The 16,835-nt window shown below is 39.3% G+C and overlaps 1 protein-coding gene across 4 annotated transcripts in view; it reads left to right on the forward strand.

Annotated features, from left to right (window-relative positions):
* CDH18 (cadherin 18) overlaps positions 1–16,835 on the forward strand; it is a 524,400-nt gene that overhangs the window by 99,423 nt on the left and 408,142 nt on the right. For all 4 annotated transcript variants that reach the window (XM_032117631.1, XM_032117579.1, XM_032117622.1 and 1 more), the window contains one exon: positions 16,426–16,523. The gene's annotated coding sequence lies outside the window, so the exon portion shown is untranslated. The remainder of the gene's footprint in view (positions 1–16,425; positions 16,524–16,835) is intronic.

Here is a 16,835-nt window from a genome sequence, read left to right on the forward strand (position 1 = left end):
TAAGAAATGAGCCCTTCTCCTTTTTCCTTCTTTTACAGGACTGTAATCTTTCAGCTGCACTTACTAACAAAAGCAGTATTGCAAATACTCTTTTGTCTGAAGGTTAGCTTACCAAAGGTTACAGGACTTTTTTTTTTTTTTCCCAGTTATTAATATTTTATGGCAGCCTAATTAAAGATCAATAAACCTTCTCATTAACAGCATTTAATAGTGTAATAACAACAATGTGGAAAAGTATTGGTTTGTTGGGGTTTTTTTACCTCTGTAGTATAGAAAAATATATTACATACCAAACAATGTGATCCCTGAAAGTACAACATTCTCTTTTGACATGATTGTAGCATTGAAATCAGTGTTAAGAATCTCATTGAACTGAAAGAAAGGAGACCTTACTGCAGAAATCCATTTTCAACCCATAGTGCCAAAATGAAGTTTTTCCTTTCTTCATATGAGCCATTGACTGTATTAGCACTTCTTCATGTTTTGGTTTTGTTGGGTTTTCTTCCGTATGCCATTCTAATGAGTTGTTCTATCTAGTGTTTTAATGAATTCATGACAATTCTTTTTGGTGCTACAAGAACTTGTAAGAACTATAAAGCAAATGTTTGCAACTGGGTAACTGAAAATGAAGCCATATTTTTGTGTTCATGAAGCCATATTGTAGAGCAAACAACATTTTCTTGACACTGAGCAAGGATATATAATGGTAATTTTATTTTAAAGATATTTTTTCTTTTAGAATGATTGATAATTGCTTAGTCAGCAAACACTATTTTATGTTAAAATATGGAGGGCAGCCAGTTTGTGTTTTTCAATTCACAGGCACTAAACTATTGTCCTTCCATGGTAAAACAAAGGAAAGGTCATACTCTTTCCAATAGAAAGGAACCTCTAGTCTTCCACAGTCTTCAGCAGTTTAGTCACTTCAGCTTCACTATATGGGTGAATTATATAAGTAATTTATTCTCAAGGGACTCATGTCCACTCATATTACTTGCCTAATTTCTTATGGCCTGCTGGCATTACTATTAAAGTCAGCATTATATGAGCAAGGAGTGTTCACTCAGACTCTCATTACTACAATTTACTACTGGCAAAAACTGGGTTGCAGTTTATCCACCTGCCTACTGAAAACAGCTGCTGCTCCTGGGCACTTGTACAAAGCAGAATTTTCTGGTAACTATATCAAAACAATTTCGATTCTTTTTTGCATAGAAATATACAGTGATCATAACACCAAGAAAGGAGGAAAAACAGAGATAGGGGCAAAGAGAAAATCAATCTCTTGACTCTCTTCTGTAAATAAGCTGGTGTCACACTATTTAGTCAGTCTAGCACAAAACAGTTTAGCTATATAATGAAAAATGTTCTTGAGAACAGTGCTTTGCTTTATGAATAACACCAAGCCTCATCACATTTTTAGCTATTCCTTTTCTTCTGTATACAGTCCAATTCCTAAGATTCCTTTCTTTTTCTCTTAAGAGCTTTTCATAGGGAAAATTTTTGCTAGGCTTCATATTAAATGACAAAATAATTATAATTAGTGTATTGTTCAGAACTAGGGGGTGGATGTTTGGTTTTGTTGTTGTTTTATTGTTTGTTGTTTGTTTAATAAGGAATCTAGATCTATGATCTTTCAGGACACAATTCTTGGTATTTTCTAAAACCTGAATATTTCCATGTACATGGAAATACATAGATTCAGGTGATGTAAAACATGCATAAATATATTTTGTAACTTATGTCATGAACATTTGTCAGCTACTAAAAGTCTTTATATTACAGTGTGAGAGATTGTGACCAAAAACTATAAAGTCCAGATCAACTAAGATTTTTAAGAAGGCTCTGCTGTAGTTGTTCAGAGAATGTGTTTGCTAGAAGATATATTGATTCTGCTTTCTGATACGAATTTGCATCTGAAACATTTTAAATGACATAAGTTTGACGGGCAAATATTCACCGCATTCAACTTTTGTCTCTTTTGTCCTTGAGCAAGCGCTGCAGGTGTTTATTGCTGTTCCTTTCTAGTTGAGGTGAATATTGATTTTAGATATAAAATTAAGTACAATTTTTTGTAGCATACAGCTAAATAATATAGTAATGAAAATTAATCAGAGCCAGCTTTGCCATTACTCATAACTAACAATTTTAGCAGGAACATTTCATTGCCATATTAAAATAAAAGCATCATAATTGACCAAATGTTTGGTTTCCCCAAGTAATTTAAACCTGCAGTAGCAGAAGGTTTTGAATAGAACAGTGATGTAATGCTTGTATAGTATCCCTTTTGAAGAGCTTTTATCAAGTTTGTTTAGGGTTGCGAGGGCATGCAAAATGGAGAAACAATTGTTGACACGTATCCCCAAGAAAACATACCTGTCATGTTACCAATCTAGGTACCTCTGTAGTCTGTGTAGTTTTGTGGATTAAGTGTCATAATTCTCGAGACATTTCATACCTGGACAAAACCAAGAATGGTTCTGGCATATAGATAGTATGAAATGCAAGTAAACTCTTGGGGATATATGCCAGAAATGGAGATAGGATTTGCAGAGGAGTTGTAAGGCAGTTCTTCAGGTTTTTTATTTGTTCTGATGCAAGAATATAAAACTGAAGATAAAACAATGAAAGAAAATTGAAAGTCTGTCGTAGAAAGAAGACTAATATATTTTCCTGGTCATATAATTCTCCAGGTATGATATTCCAGTTCTCTTACAGTAACTCTTAAATATGTTGCTTGCACTTATCATTGAAACTGCATTTCATTAAAAAAGTCCTGATTTTTGAGACTGGGTTAATGAAAAATACAAGTCCCAATAGAAGTCCTTGAGGTAGTGTAGTAGGAATTTTTCTCTAACCTTAATTTTCACTGCTAACCCATTATTCTCCATTTACCAGTTTCTTACTGATTTTAAAATTCTTCCACTAGTACATATATTCTTCCATTTAAGGAGAAACTTCTAATACCATTTTATCACACTACCAAAATCTAGATAGGTGAGATGAACTGTATTTTTTCCACTTAAAAAATTAATTGCCTTATCAAAGGAAGCTATCAGGATAAAAAAAACAGAATCTACTTTTGTTTTATTAGTGAAGTATTTCTTTCAGAATTCTGGAATGGGAAAAGGAGAACCTTGATAATTTTAGTATTCATTTCATCTTGCAAAGTTCCTGCTAGTTCCTCTTACTTATAGCAGTCTGCTTCATTAATTGCATTCAAACAGACCAGGTGCAATCTAGTTTCAGGAACACATAGATGGCTTTTAATTGGTACTCTGCTGCCATTATTGATGGGGCTCAAGTTTTTTCCCTGAATTTTTTTACTTGTATTTCAGCTGCAAAATTTATTGCTGTTTTTGAAAGTGCTTACATTAGACCTGTGGTTTCTGATGCCAGAGATAAGATTTTTTTCAAATATGTTATGCAGTTAAGCTTTAGTTCATTTAGCATCTCTCTCCACAGGTACTTAATTGTTGCTTGAGATCACAGAAACACGGAATCATTAGAGTTGGAAGGCACCTCTGGAGATCATCTAGTCCAAACCCTCTGCTAAGGCAGGGTCACTTTGAGCAGGTGACACAGGAACACGTCCTGGTGGGTTTGGAATATCTCGAGAGAGGGAGACTCCACAACCTCTCTGGGCAATCTGGCAGTACTCTGCCACCCTCAGTGTAAAGAAGTTCCTCCTCAAGTTTAGGGGGAACTTTTTGTGTTTTAGTTTATGGTCATTACTCCTTGTCCTGTCACTGGGGACCACTGAAAAAGTCTGGAACCATCCTATTGACACCCACTTTTGACATATTTGTATGTGTTGATGAGATGTAAGAATGGTGGACTTAGAGACTGAGACTATGTTCTTTACAGTGTCCCTCACAATGTTAGTCCCTTCAAACTGTCAAGGCAGTTGTGGAATTATTTTCTATAATCAAGTCTTCCTTAGTGTTCTCTTCAAAGCCATTTATAAAAATTTTCCTATTGATTCAGTGACTTACAGGTAAATAAAATTTTAGCTGGGGTTTTCTGAGATGAAGGTGATGCCATGAAGATTTTTGCCTTTTCTTTTATACCCCTGTTGTACCTTTTTGCAACTTCTGTGTTCCTAGTGCCTTTTGCTTACATTCTTAGACTTGTTTGTCAAGCTAAGAGACTAAACATCTTAGAAGCTTCGTAGCTAGGGATCAGTGTGCCCCAGACCCCAAGGTCCTCTCCAGAACACATTCTGTAAACCAAGATAGAACCATCCAGGGGAAGGTTCCTTGGGGAGGGGGGCTCACTTGAGCCTCTCATTGGGGAATCTTTGATAGATATGCTAATTAGTAAAACCTATAATGTTATACCAGATCTTTTGGGGCGAGCATTTTGCAGGGTGCATCTCGATGCATATGACCTGGACGTGTACACCTAAGGATCCTTAAAATAAATACCAAGGTAAAATCCCTTTTCCCCTTCTAACCATGTATGACTCTTGATTTTAAGACCAGAAAAAGGCATCAGTTGCTGGCGACCACGAAGGGACCCTAAAGACCTTGAAAATCACAGTCTTGAGTTGGAACACATCTTGCTTTGCCCCTCTCTTTGCCGGCAAATTACAGAGGGGCTGGAGCAACAATCTAAGACTGTGACTAGGACTTTAGGACCCAGCACAGAAAGGCATCAAAGGAACTTTGTGATGTATTTCAAGAAATTCCATTTCCTGGGAAAGGTTAGTGTTAATTTACTGGGAAAATTTCGGGTAACTGTGTTGATTTTTAGTGTACCCATTAAAACTAAAAAATCAAGTCTAAAGCTATCCTAGTGAGCTTACTAGTGCTGGGCCTGATGCTTGGGCCCTACTTGCTTTGGCAAGATGACCTTTTGCAGCTGTCTCAGCCTCCAGAGTGCGTGGCTGCATTGGTGTGGGGCTGCACCACTTCCTACACAATGCAGGAGGAAGACTTGGGGAGAATACTCAGTCATCCAAAGAAAAAGTGTCCCAGGGAGGGTTTCAAGAATTCAGCGACCAGTAAAACCGCCTCTTTTTCCTTCTGAAGTTGCTTTGATTAACTTGATTCTTCTGTCCATATGAACTGTTCCGAATTTCCTAATCAATATTTCCACATGATCTCTTCTTATTTTATAGTAATTATTTATATTTGGTTTTCCTTTTCTTATTATTCAATAACTACGCTGTAGTAACATTACCATTTCACCATGTTTTTTAATTGCTATTCTTGTTTTTCTCTTTCCTCTTTTTCTTCCCCTGAGTGTGTGTCTTGCACTAATATTTAAAGCATCTATATTATATTGTCTAAGTTGCTGGCATAAACATCTCGACATTATCTGCTTTTTCTCTTGACAATATCTTTTTTCTTAGAGATTCACTTCAATAGTTTCCCTAAGTGTACCAGTGGCCTAAATCCCTCTTTTAGTACTAGCAATTTGCTCTTCACTGCTGGCAGTTAATCCAGTTCTAGACCAGCATCTTTTCCCATTAAGCTTGTTAAACTTCCTTTCTTCTTCTAGTGATTAAAATTTTATATTCATATCATTTCAGATTCTGGCAAAATTTGTATCTGTATTTGTTGATTTAATGTTCTTACTACTTACACCTGTTTCAATCTTTGATGGAATTTGCATCTGGAAAAGTCCTCTTTTTGTGATTGCTTTCTGATTTTTTGATGAATTTTAGATATTCTCCTGTAGATGATATTTTGCTTCTTTATTATACTGTGTGCCTCATGTTTATAGAAAGTACTAGAATTTCACCAAAGTTCACTTCTATTTTTTTAGCTTCTTCTTTAGGTAAGCATATTGATCTTTGATTTCAGAGGTGCACAGAATCACAAAATCATTAAGGTTGGAAAAGGCTGCCAAGATCATCAAATCCAACCTTTGACTGATCAGCACCTTGTCAACTAGACCAAAACACTAAGCGCCATGTCCAATCATTTCTTTAACACTCCCAGGGTGGTGACTCCACCACCTCTCTGGGCAGTTCATTCCAATGCTTAACAACCCTTTCCATGAAGAAATTCCTCCTGATTTCTAAGCTGGACCTCCGCTCCTGGTGCAACTTGAATCTGTGTCCTCTCTTCCTGTCTCTAGTTGTGTGGGAGAAGAAGCTGACACCCACCTTTCAAGAGAGCAATTAGGTCCCCCCTGAACCTCCATTTTTCCAGGCTAAACAACCCCAGCTCCCTCCCTCACTCCTCATATCACTTACTCTCTAGACACATTAGTCACTTATGTAAAATACTTGCCTATTTTGTAGTTATGTTATCACAGTGTTACAAAATATTAATATACTGTTGTTGGTTGTATTATTTGACTGTGTTTATATTCCAGTTTAAAGCACCTTTTTTGCTTGCTTAATACACTTACAATTTATAGGATTATTTAATGGTCCTAGACTTTTTTTTAATATCTTTACACATTCCTAGTAGATAAGGTGCCCTTCTGCTCTCTGGATTTACTGTGCAGATTGTCCAATTGCTACCTTTTAAACAGGACCTACTTTTTTGGGAACTGCTGTGAATCTGTCAACATCTCCCTTCTGAGTCTCTGTAAATGATTGTAAGGGATGTTCTTTTACAGTATTCTTGACCTGTGTTGGAATCTCTTTTTTTTCCAACGTCTCTAGGATAATTTCTTCCTTTCTTCTCCTCAGTTCTCAGATTCTTATCTTAAATAACACTATGATAAAGTTATTATAATCATATCTGGTATGTAATCTCAGGTTCAATTCCTAAATAATATTCATCAGGTTTCCACCAAAAGAGAATGTATGTATTGTAGACATTCACAAAGTCTGTTCTAACTTTTGCCATTTCCTCCATTTTAAGGGCTGCTTTTTTCTGTCACTCAGTCTCCTTTCTCTTATAAGTCTTCTAAAAACAACAATAAAAACAAACAAAACAACAGTAACAACATATCCAGATATTCCAGCAAGTTTTCTGAGCACTACTGTTTTGACCTATTCTGATCGTCAAGTTGTCAAATGCTCTGCACCATTTCTTCACTATTTAAGATGTCAAGCAGACTGTATTGCCCACATAAAAGAATTATCTTGAAGGAGATTTAAAGGTAATGCATGTAGAAATCCATTAGAGTTTTTGCTTTAGTAAGTCTTTAACACTGAGGATTTGTAAGATGTCAGTAGATGCTTTGTAAGAAAAGTTAATGCTAGAGAGTTACTGAGAATTCCTTCTTATACCCTGCAGATAGAGCAGCTTATACTGGCCTGTTCAGATTTCAACTCTGAAAGAAAGAAAGGCCTATATAAATGAGATCTGAGTTCTAATGTTGACTTAATAGATGACTCACTTCTGAGACAGTAGAAACAAAAGCCTTAGCAAAGAATTAAATGTAGCTGTCAATAACTTGTCTTTTCTGTCTGTACTGACTTTTTCATAGTTTCACATAATACAGAATTGAAACCAGAAGCATTTGAAATGTTTTGTGATGTCAGAAGGTGACACTTCTGCTTTGTATCAAATCTCCTAATATGAACTTATATTTAAACATAAAACTTCTGAATCATCTGCTGCTGAATCCAAGTTCACCCCAGATCTAATGCTGAGCATGCTAACATCCTCTTTTGAGTCAGGCATCTACACAGAATCGTAGAGTTATTAAGGCTGGAAAAGACCCCTAAAATCATTGAGTCATATTATTAACCTGGCACTACTTTGTTCACCATTAAACCATCTCCCCAAGTGCCACATACACACATCTTTTGAACACTTCCAGGAATGGTGATTCCACTGCTTCCTGGGCAGCCTGTTCCTGCAAGGGCTTGCCCTGACCAACCTTTCAGTGAATAAATTTTTCCTAATATCTAACCTAAACCTCCCCTGGTACAACTTGAGGCAATTTTCTCCAGATCCATCTGCAAAGCCTTCCTACCCTTGAGCAGATCAACACTTCTGCCCGACTTGGTGTCATCTGCAAACTGAGGGTGCACTCAATCTCCTTGTTCAGAGCATCAATAAAGATATTAAACCGGTCTGAGTACAGAGCCGTGGGGAACATCACCTGTGATCAAGCACCAGCTGGATGTAACTCCATTCACCACCTCTCTCTCCTCCCAGACATCCAGCCAGCTTTTTGCGCAGTGATGAGTGCACCTGGCCAAGCCACAAGTAGCCAGTTTCATAGAATCACAGAATGGGACAGGCTGGAAGGGACCACAGTGTGCCATGGGATACAACCTTCCTGCTCAAGCAGTGTGATCCTAGAGCACATTGCACGGGATTGTGCCCAGACAGTTCTTGAGGATCTCCAGTGAGGGAGACACCAGAACCTCTCTGTGCAATCTGCTCCTGTGTGCAGTCATCTGTACAATAAAGAAGCTTTTCTTCTTATTCCAGTGGAACTTCCTGTACATCAGTTTCTGCCTCTTGTCCTATTGCTTTGCCCCACTGAGCAGACCCTAGCTGTTAACGATCCGGTTTAAACCCAGAAAAGCAAAGCTAGCTAAGTCTCTGTGTGTAAACCGGAAAGAACTTAGAAGGTTCAAAATATTCCCAAATGAGACTAAAACCAAATGAGATTAAATGTTGATGCCAAAAAATGGATGTATTTTATTTAATAGTAAAAGAGGCAAAGAAGAGGGAAGAGAAAAGAAAGAGAGAAAGAAATGGAAAAAGAAGTGTGCGTGGGGGGCGGGGGAACAGGGAGAGGTGACAGGGGTTAGGTGGAAGCAGATCACCCATCCAAGGGTCCCAATGACGTCTCGTTGCTCCCCTCCATCAGGTCTGCTGGTGGCGAGGGTCCCCCATCACCACCATGGCCACGCCACCACATGCCACATGCCGCCACGCACTGCCACGTGCCACACCACCACACGCCAAAGAGTACAGAATCCTGTGGATTAATATACGCTTTGGGCCAGGTGGGAACGCCCACATGTCTCCCTTGCAGGGGCCAGCTTGACACTGTCCCTTGCAACACTGAGGGTCTGTTGCATCATCTCTGGTGCAGGGTCCGGGGACCCCTTTGAGAGGGGCCCCTGTGATGGGCCATGTCACCCCCTTCTGCTGTGGATAAGCTTCCTCCCCCGGTGAGGACCCCTCAGCTGGGCTCCTCTGCACAGTGGAGGATGGGCAGTCACGGCACCTCTGACCACAGGCTTTTCCAAGATACCCAAAGCCTCTCCTCCCCCCGCCCTTTGGTGCGAGGGGGTCTGTGTGAGCCTGGCAGCTGATAGCCCTGGTGCTGTGGTCTCCACCTTTGGAGGTGTTAAGCCTGTGCTCAGTGAATGTCCCCAGCTCTGAGTTGTTACTTTATCTTATATTCATCAGTGAGCAGTGTCAGGCCTCAGTCAGGGCCCCATCCAGGGTGCAGTAGTCTTCTCTGCAGCTTTTGTAATACAGTTTTAAAAGTCCTTCAAGAAAATATTTAATTCATAAATTATATTTCAGTCTCTGACACTAGCTCTGGCCTCTTGACACCCTTCCTTCAGACACTTACAGACGTGTGAGGTCCACTCTCAGTTTTCTCTTTGTGAGGTTGAACAGGCGCGACACCCTCAGCCTTTCCTCATAACAGACATGTTCCAGTCTCTTAATCATCTTCACAGCCCCCTGCAGGACCTGCTCCAGGAGCCCCATGTCTGGCTGGTATTGAGGAGCCCAGAACAGGGCACAGCATTCCAGATGTGGCCTCACCAGGTCTGAGCAGAGGGGCAGGATCCACTCCCTTGACCTGCAGGCAATGCTATTCCTAATTCACCCCAGCATACCTCTGGCCTTCTTGGCCATAAGGACACACTGGTGGTTCATGGACAGTTTGCTGTCCATCAGGACTATCAGGTCCTTCTCCGCAGAGCTGCTCTGCAGCAGTTCATCCCCCAGCCTGTCCTGGTCCATGGGATTATTCTTCCCCAGGTGCAGGATCCTGCATTAGCTTTTGTTGAACTTCAGACAGTTCTTCTCTGTCCATATTTCAACTTGTCAAGGTCATTCTGAAGGGCTCCACAGGACCTTGGGGTATTGGCCATTCCTCCCAGATTTGTTTTGAGGGAGAATGCTGTGGGAGATAATTTCAAAGGCTTTACTAAAGTTCAAGTACACAACATGCTTCAGTTTAGGCATGTCTGTCTATGCTCTAGTGAATATGGAAGCATTTCCTTAAAATCACAGTGGTAATCACGTGAACTTACATGATCAAAACTTAAGAGTCCTGATTTCCACTTGCGCTTTGTCTAATACAAACAGGATAAAAGTTCTCCACATGAAAGTTACTGGCAATTTTCCCGTCCAGTTTCATGGAATTCAGAATTCAGCCATAAAACTTCATTTAAAAAGGAAAAGGAATATATTTACAGCTTTATTATTATCCCTAATAAGGAAATACAGACAAAGAGACAGTATGTGGTCTAGTATATGTGTGCATTTTATTTGCATTAATATCAATGAAATTTGGAGGTCATGTAGTCCAATGTGTTTCTCAAATCACTTGGTTGACAGCAGATGGCTGAGCCCATCAAAAAAAGGGGTCTTTAAAAATGTTGGGGGTGGAGACTGCACAGGCTCTGTGAAGTGGTAATGGCTTGTTATTTGACTAATGGCAATGACAGCACTGCATTACAGGGCCATGTGGTTAGAGGTGAAACTCACTAAGGCTAAATAAGCTTTACAGACTGAAATGTGCAATTGGAATTTGCTACATACTTTTTTATGACCTTGGTTTATTAGCAATTTTTGAATATACCATATGCTGTTGTTTGATGAGGAATTTTGCAAAACAATGACAGTTGCTTTGCTTGTGAGAGGTAAGAGTTGAGGCAAGTTTTCTTTGAAAGTCTGGTAGGTGTTTTGAGAACAACAAAAAAAACCTATTGTGTGTTCCTTAGTATTAATCTCAGTTACTTTGAGAATAATGTTAAATAATCCTGGAATATGAGTTCTCTGTAATTAAGCTGTCTTCTCCAGATAAGTATTCCCTTTAATATTAAGAACTCTAGAAGAAAAAATATCTTCAAATATGTAGCACTTCATGGCAAATGAGGAGGGAGGAGCTACAAAGTCTACAGTTGCATACATCCTCTTGGGTCATCAGTTGTTTTGTGTATGCTACTGAACTCTGAAATATCTAAGATAGTCCTACTGTATCCCATACTCTCTAAAGGTCAAGCACAGCTCACCCTAAAGCTGGAGATTTACATTCTTCACCAGGTTTGGGCAGGCAGAGTGGAGAGCTGGCAGTAGGACTCAGCATATTATTCAGTTGAGTAATCAAGGGGACATTAGTCTGGGAAAGCATACTTGCTGTGTTAATGTCCCTTAGTTGGTTTTTGATTGGTTTTGGGGTTGGTTTTTTTAGGTTTTTGTTGGGGTTTTGGTTTTTCTTCTATGATCTCAGAATGTTTTTCCCTTTGAGTATTTCACTGCCATTTTTTAATCTCCTCTAGAGAGTCTGTGACACTCTGCCTCCTAGAGTCATCCTCTAAAAGGCACAGATATTTTTCTAGTGATTTCATTTCACTGCTCTTGGCATACTCAGGACTCATCTCAAATCTGGTTTGAAAACATCACAGCATAGCTGAGTGGGATTTAGCTGCCTTAATGTCATGTTAGATGTCTTATGATATTTACTCATGGCCAGAAGACCACTTCAAAAGGTCAACTATAGAATCTAGTTTTATATCTGACTGTCCCATTTGGATGTCATTAGGCACCTATATTTAGCCAGTCTCACCTACAACGTGTTCTGACTCTGATTGTCTGTCTAAAAGAAGTTGGTGGCTGACCACTAATGTGCATTTATCCTTTGAACCAAAACTCTGATTTCCAATGTACCAAGAGCTTTTTTTCTGTTATGATACTTTTCAGTATTTATAGTGCATATTAGGCTTATTTAATATGCTATTGAGCAGAACACTTCCAAACCCAGAAAAAAAATGAACTCTTTCAGATCAGTCTAATTACCAGTCTAATACCAGGTAGTTAATTGCATATCACATCAAGAAGAAAGAATTGGTCGTGAATTCCCAAAAATAGTGTATAGGATTAAGAAAAACTCTTGGACAAATTTGGGATCTTAAGAAAACACACTAATAGAAGTAAATAAGTAAATACATCATAATCGCTGAATGTATGGTGTTCCACTCCCTGTGAATCCTGTAGCTTAGAGGAAACATGTTACAGTGGGGATACTGCAACACGTGTATCAAACAACGAGGCCCATGGAAAAGAAATATATGGACTGATTCTTGGTAGATATTTTCAGAGAGATGTTTATTTTCTCAGCCGCATGGCTGAGGATGCCGAGGAACTGCTCAATCACGGGACTCGAGGGTCCTTGCCCGCGCAGGGGAACACAAAACAACCAATGGGGAATGAGGTTGACCTCGGGGGCTAGGGAAACCCCATGCCTCCCCCTCAGGGCCCCTCTCCCAGGACCACATGGCAAGGGGGGAGGAACCCCAACATTTCACCCATTTATTTTTAACAAAAAGAGATTTAAAACTTAACATTGAAAACAACTGGATAAACATGAGATAACAAGGACAGTTTCAAAACAAAACAAGCCATCCTCCTGAGTCTTTAAATGTCCAAACAAATTCTCTGGAACATCTTAAGGTTGACAGAAGGGAGACAGGACTCTCTGAGCATGCTTTGTGGGGAAACTGAGGCAGGAGAGGTTTTCTTCTATATGTACCTGTTGGAACTCTAAACAAAAATAGTTAATTTCTTCCCTCCCCCTTTTCATCCCCGGCTTGGCATTGGAAAGGGATTTTTGGGGAAACAATTGGAAAAAGCATGGTTTTGTGAGGGAAACCGTGGGTGAAGAAATGGATTGGGAATACACTGGGGGTAATAGGATATAGAGTAAAAGGGAAAGGTGGGTTTAGGAAAGGGAGACTGTAAGGACTGTTTATAATGGAGATATTGTCTAACATGATTTTTAGCATCTATACTGCCTTTCACAAAAACACCATCAGGCCCAGTGACCTCTGCTGCTTGTAACCCTTTTCTACCTTGCACAATTTTGAACTCTACTACTTCTCCATCTCCTAAGCTTGGGAGGTATTTTTCAGGGTTATTCTTTTTAATAGCAGTTCTGTGAACAAATATGTCTTCCTGGTTGTCACATCTTGTTATAAAACCATAATTTTGTTTAACATTATACCATTTTACTATTCCTAAAACCTTAGCTACGATGATTTTTTCCCTTTTCCAAGTGGTTGCTGTTTTCTGTCGCGCTGCATTTTTGCTTTCTTTTTCGCTTTCGCTTGCTCCCATGTTGGAACTGCCAGGGCTGCTGGGGCCGTCAGAGCTGCTCGTGTCTGCACGCTCTTACCAGGGTCGCATTCAGGGCTGCGTGGGCTGGGCCAGGCCACACCGCTCAGTTCCCCACGTGCCACTGCCTCCTCTGGTCGCAGCTGCGCTGTCGCTGCCTGGTGCTGCACCCACGTCTCGGCCGGGCCCCGGATCGACGACCCCCCCACGCCCTGCTCCAGCGTGTGTTTCAGCTGGGTGCGGCTCCGCTCCGCAGCCATCGCCGCCGGCCGCCACCTGCGTGCTGCTCCTCTCACAGGGCTCGCTCTACCATGCACTGCACGGGGACAGGTGGGCATCGCTGGGTCGCGCCAGTCCCGCCGTGCCTCACTGCACTGCCGACACTGCAGCTCGCGTCGCTCTGCCCGTGCACAGGAACTGCCTCGCTGCTGCTCGCAGAGCGCTCGGTCCACATGGCTGAGGTCATACGGTCCCTGAGCCAGGCTTCCCTTTGCCAGGACACAGCTGACATTGTTCAACAATCTCAGTAACTAAATAATACTCACGAAAATAGTCTTCCATCAGCATATATTTTGACTCAGAAATTAACTGTGTCCAAACAGTGTCCCAAAAGTCTTTGGTAAGAATCAAGTCCCAAGAAACGTAGAAAAAGTTCTTAAATAACCATGAAAGGAAATGTTTCAGTTCTTTTTGAGCTTGAATTAAGCTAAAATTTACAAATCATTGTTCAAGAATATTTTCAAGTTTAAGATAAGTGTCCATATGCGGCTCTGAGAGCCAAGAGTCTTTCCACAGTTCCTCCATAGTTTCGAGATGGAACAGCAAAACGGAAACAAGAAGAGAAATCCAGAGTTTACTCACAAATCAGTCACTGTCCTTAGGGATCGGGGATCGCTTTGCTCGCAGTTCCCTACCATTTATTACAGTGGGGATACTGCAACACGTGTATCAGACATTGAGGCCCGTGGAAAAGAAATATATGGACTGATTCTTGACAGATGTTTCAGAGATGTTTATTTCTCCAGCCGCATAGCTGAGGATGCTGAGGAAACTGCCGCAATCATGGTACCCGAGGGTCCTTGGCCACGCAGGGGAACACAAAACAACCAATGGGGAACGAGGTTGACCAGGGGCTAGGGAGACCCCGTGCCTCCCCCTCAGGGCCCCTCTTCCAGGACGACATGGCAAGGGGGGAGGAACCCCAACAGAAACAAGCTCTAAGCCAATTAATAATGACAACAGCAATTGATGATTAGTATGGCAATAATTATATTAATATCAATATTAATAATAATATTATTCATATATTATTTGCTTAAAATCACAGTGGCAATCACATGAATTTAATATATTATTAATAATAATATAATTGCTTCTACATATCTCAGTGTTTCAACAGAGCCTTAATACTCATAGGATCAAGCATACGAAGAACAACTCATCTGTCATTCTTAATAGAATTATAATTCATAAAGATACCAATAACAGTTCCTGTAAGATTAATCCTAGACAGAGATCAATTATCCCAGTGGAATATTAAAAGCAATATTAGGGGGGAGATCAGTGGAAGTAAGACAGAAAAAGTTAGCAAAGGTGAAAGCAGAGAATTTAGCAATGAAGAAATTTACACATTCTGAAGAAAAGAGTGTGGAAAAAACCCAGATAGGACTGTGAATCTTATAATACTTTAAAAGGAAAACCTCATCCAAACTGATACTTTTTCTGTTGTATGGAAGGATTACAGGCCCACGTGCAATTAAGCCATGTCACTGATAACACATTTCAGTTGTAACCAAGAATCAGGAGCCTTGTTCTGAGACAGATGACACCTTATTTATAAATGGCTTACACTGTGGAATGTAGGTACTATTGGTTTTCTAGCTGTTACTATTCATAGTTTCTCTGGGGTGACTACAGATCTCTGATACTTTACAGTTATATTACAAGGAGGCAAATGAAGGGCAGTAAAAATGATATTATTGTGGAGCCATTTCTGCAGCTTCCGGTGATACTTTGACCCAAGCACTTGTTCACAGACTTCAGGGTATATTTGAGAACTTGTTTGTCAGTAGCAAGGTTTCTTGACTTGAAAAATGATATCTTTGTGGGGCATAACAAAACACCTGCATGTGAAACTGAGGGTTAGGCTTGCCTGTGGTTTTCCTATTTCTTATAAATGATTCATGAGTATTTTAAAACAAGCAGTGCATTTTAATAAAGCTAACAAAGCTACTTGGTAAAGGATGTTCATACATTTTACTGGTAGAATTTACAGTTCAGTGAGTAATTCTTTGTCTCACATGCTTTTTTAAAACTAACTGGTCTTCCATACAAGGCAGACTCTTTCAGTGCCTGAAAGAGTGTCTATAGATCTATAGAAATTAAAGTTTATCAAGTAAAAAAGAAATATTAAATTGATAAGTTTATTTCAGTTTATATATTGTATACCTAGACTCTGTTTATGGACTCACATTAACTAGGAATCTACATACATATCACTGGATATTCTGAGGGGGTGCTTACAGAAATAATGCAAAAATAATTTCTTAGTGATTTAATATATCTTTATTTAACTTTTTCTTGGTTGATTTATTAATTTTTATTAGTATCATATACTGTGAGATTAGTTAGGTGACAATAACTAAGAAAAGTGTTTCATGAGATTATATTGATAAAAGGCATATTTGAAAAGGGTTGGTAATGTCTATAAATGAAGAAAAATATTGTCTAAAACAGATTTGATTCTAAATTTGTGCAAAAACAGAACTAGGCTATTTTTGTTGTTTGAGTATTTTTAGTGGTTTCTGAACAGTTTCAGAATCAGTGCTTCTTTATTTCTCTAAGAGAGTAATTAACTTGATTTAACTCAAAAGGTTCTCAAATTAGCTCATTTTCCTATATTTGGCATGAGATATGGACTTATGCATTGCTCCCAAGCTACTTACAAACCTTGAAAATACCATTGCTGTACATTTAATTATTTCAATAAGTTCCAATTTTGAACAGCTGCATAAAAATAAAAATCCATTCATTACTGTAGTACAGACTCTATAGATTTGCCAGGATAAACATCTTAACATCTACATGTTCTACTGCAAAGGACACTCCAATGCTTATGCTGTTTTCTGCTTGCTTAAGTATCATGCAAAGAAAAACATTATTTTCTGACCATGTTCAATACTTTGTTTTTCTCTTTCAGTGAAAGCTGCTATATTATCAGGCTTCTGGTATCTTCAGTGGAGGCTTGCAAGACTGTTTGGTGGAAAACATATTTCTAAGGTCTTGGTTAGTCATCAAGTAAGTATCTTCTTGTGTTTTTTGTATAGTTGTCATTCACCTCCTATTAAGTGTTTGTGTTGTCTTAAGTAAATAACAAAAATTACTTCACCATCGTTTTGACTTTCCTTTCTATAAAAACTTTTTTTTTTCTAATGTCTGGTGCTCCTTTAAAGTCTATAACCATGTAAGTCAGTGTTTATAAGTATTTTAGCAAAAAAAGCCTCAAAAGAAACATTTTCTTAGTATTCCCTTTCAGCATCTATCAGAATGCTGTTCAGTGACCTCTATCAGTCCCACACTAAGAAGCGTAAGCAGAACTAAGAATTGATC

The sequence above is a fragment of the Corvus moneduloides genome, chromosome 1 (assembly GCF_009650955.1).
Source record: "Corvus moneduloides isolate bCorMon1 chromosome 1, bCorMon1.pri, whole genome shotgun sequence".
Classification (NCBI taxonomy): Eukaryota; Metazoa; Chordata; class Aves; order Passeriformes; family Corvidae; genus Corvus; species Corvus moneduloides.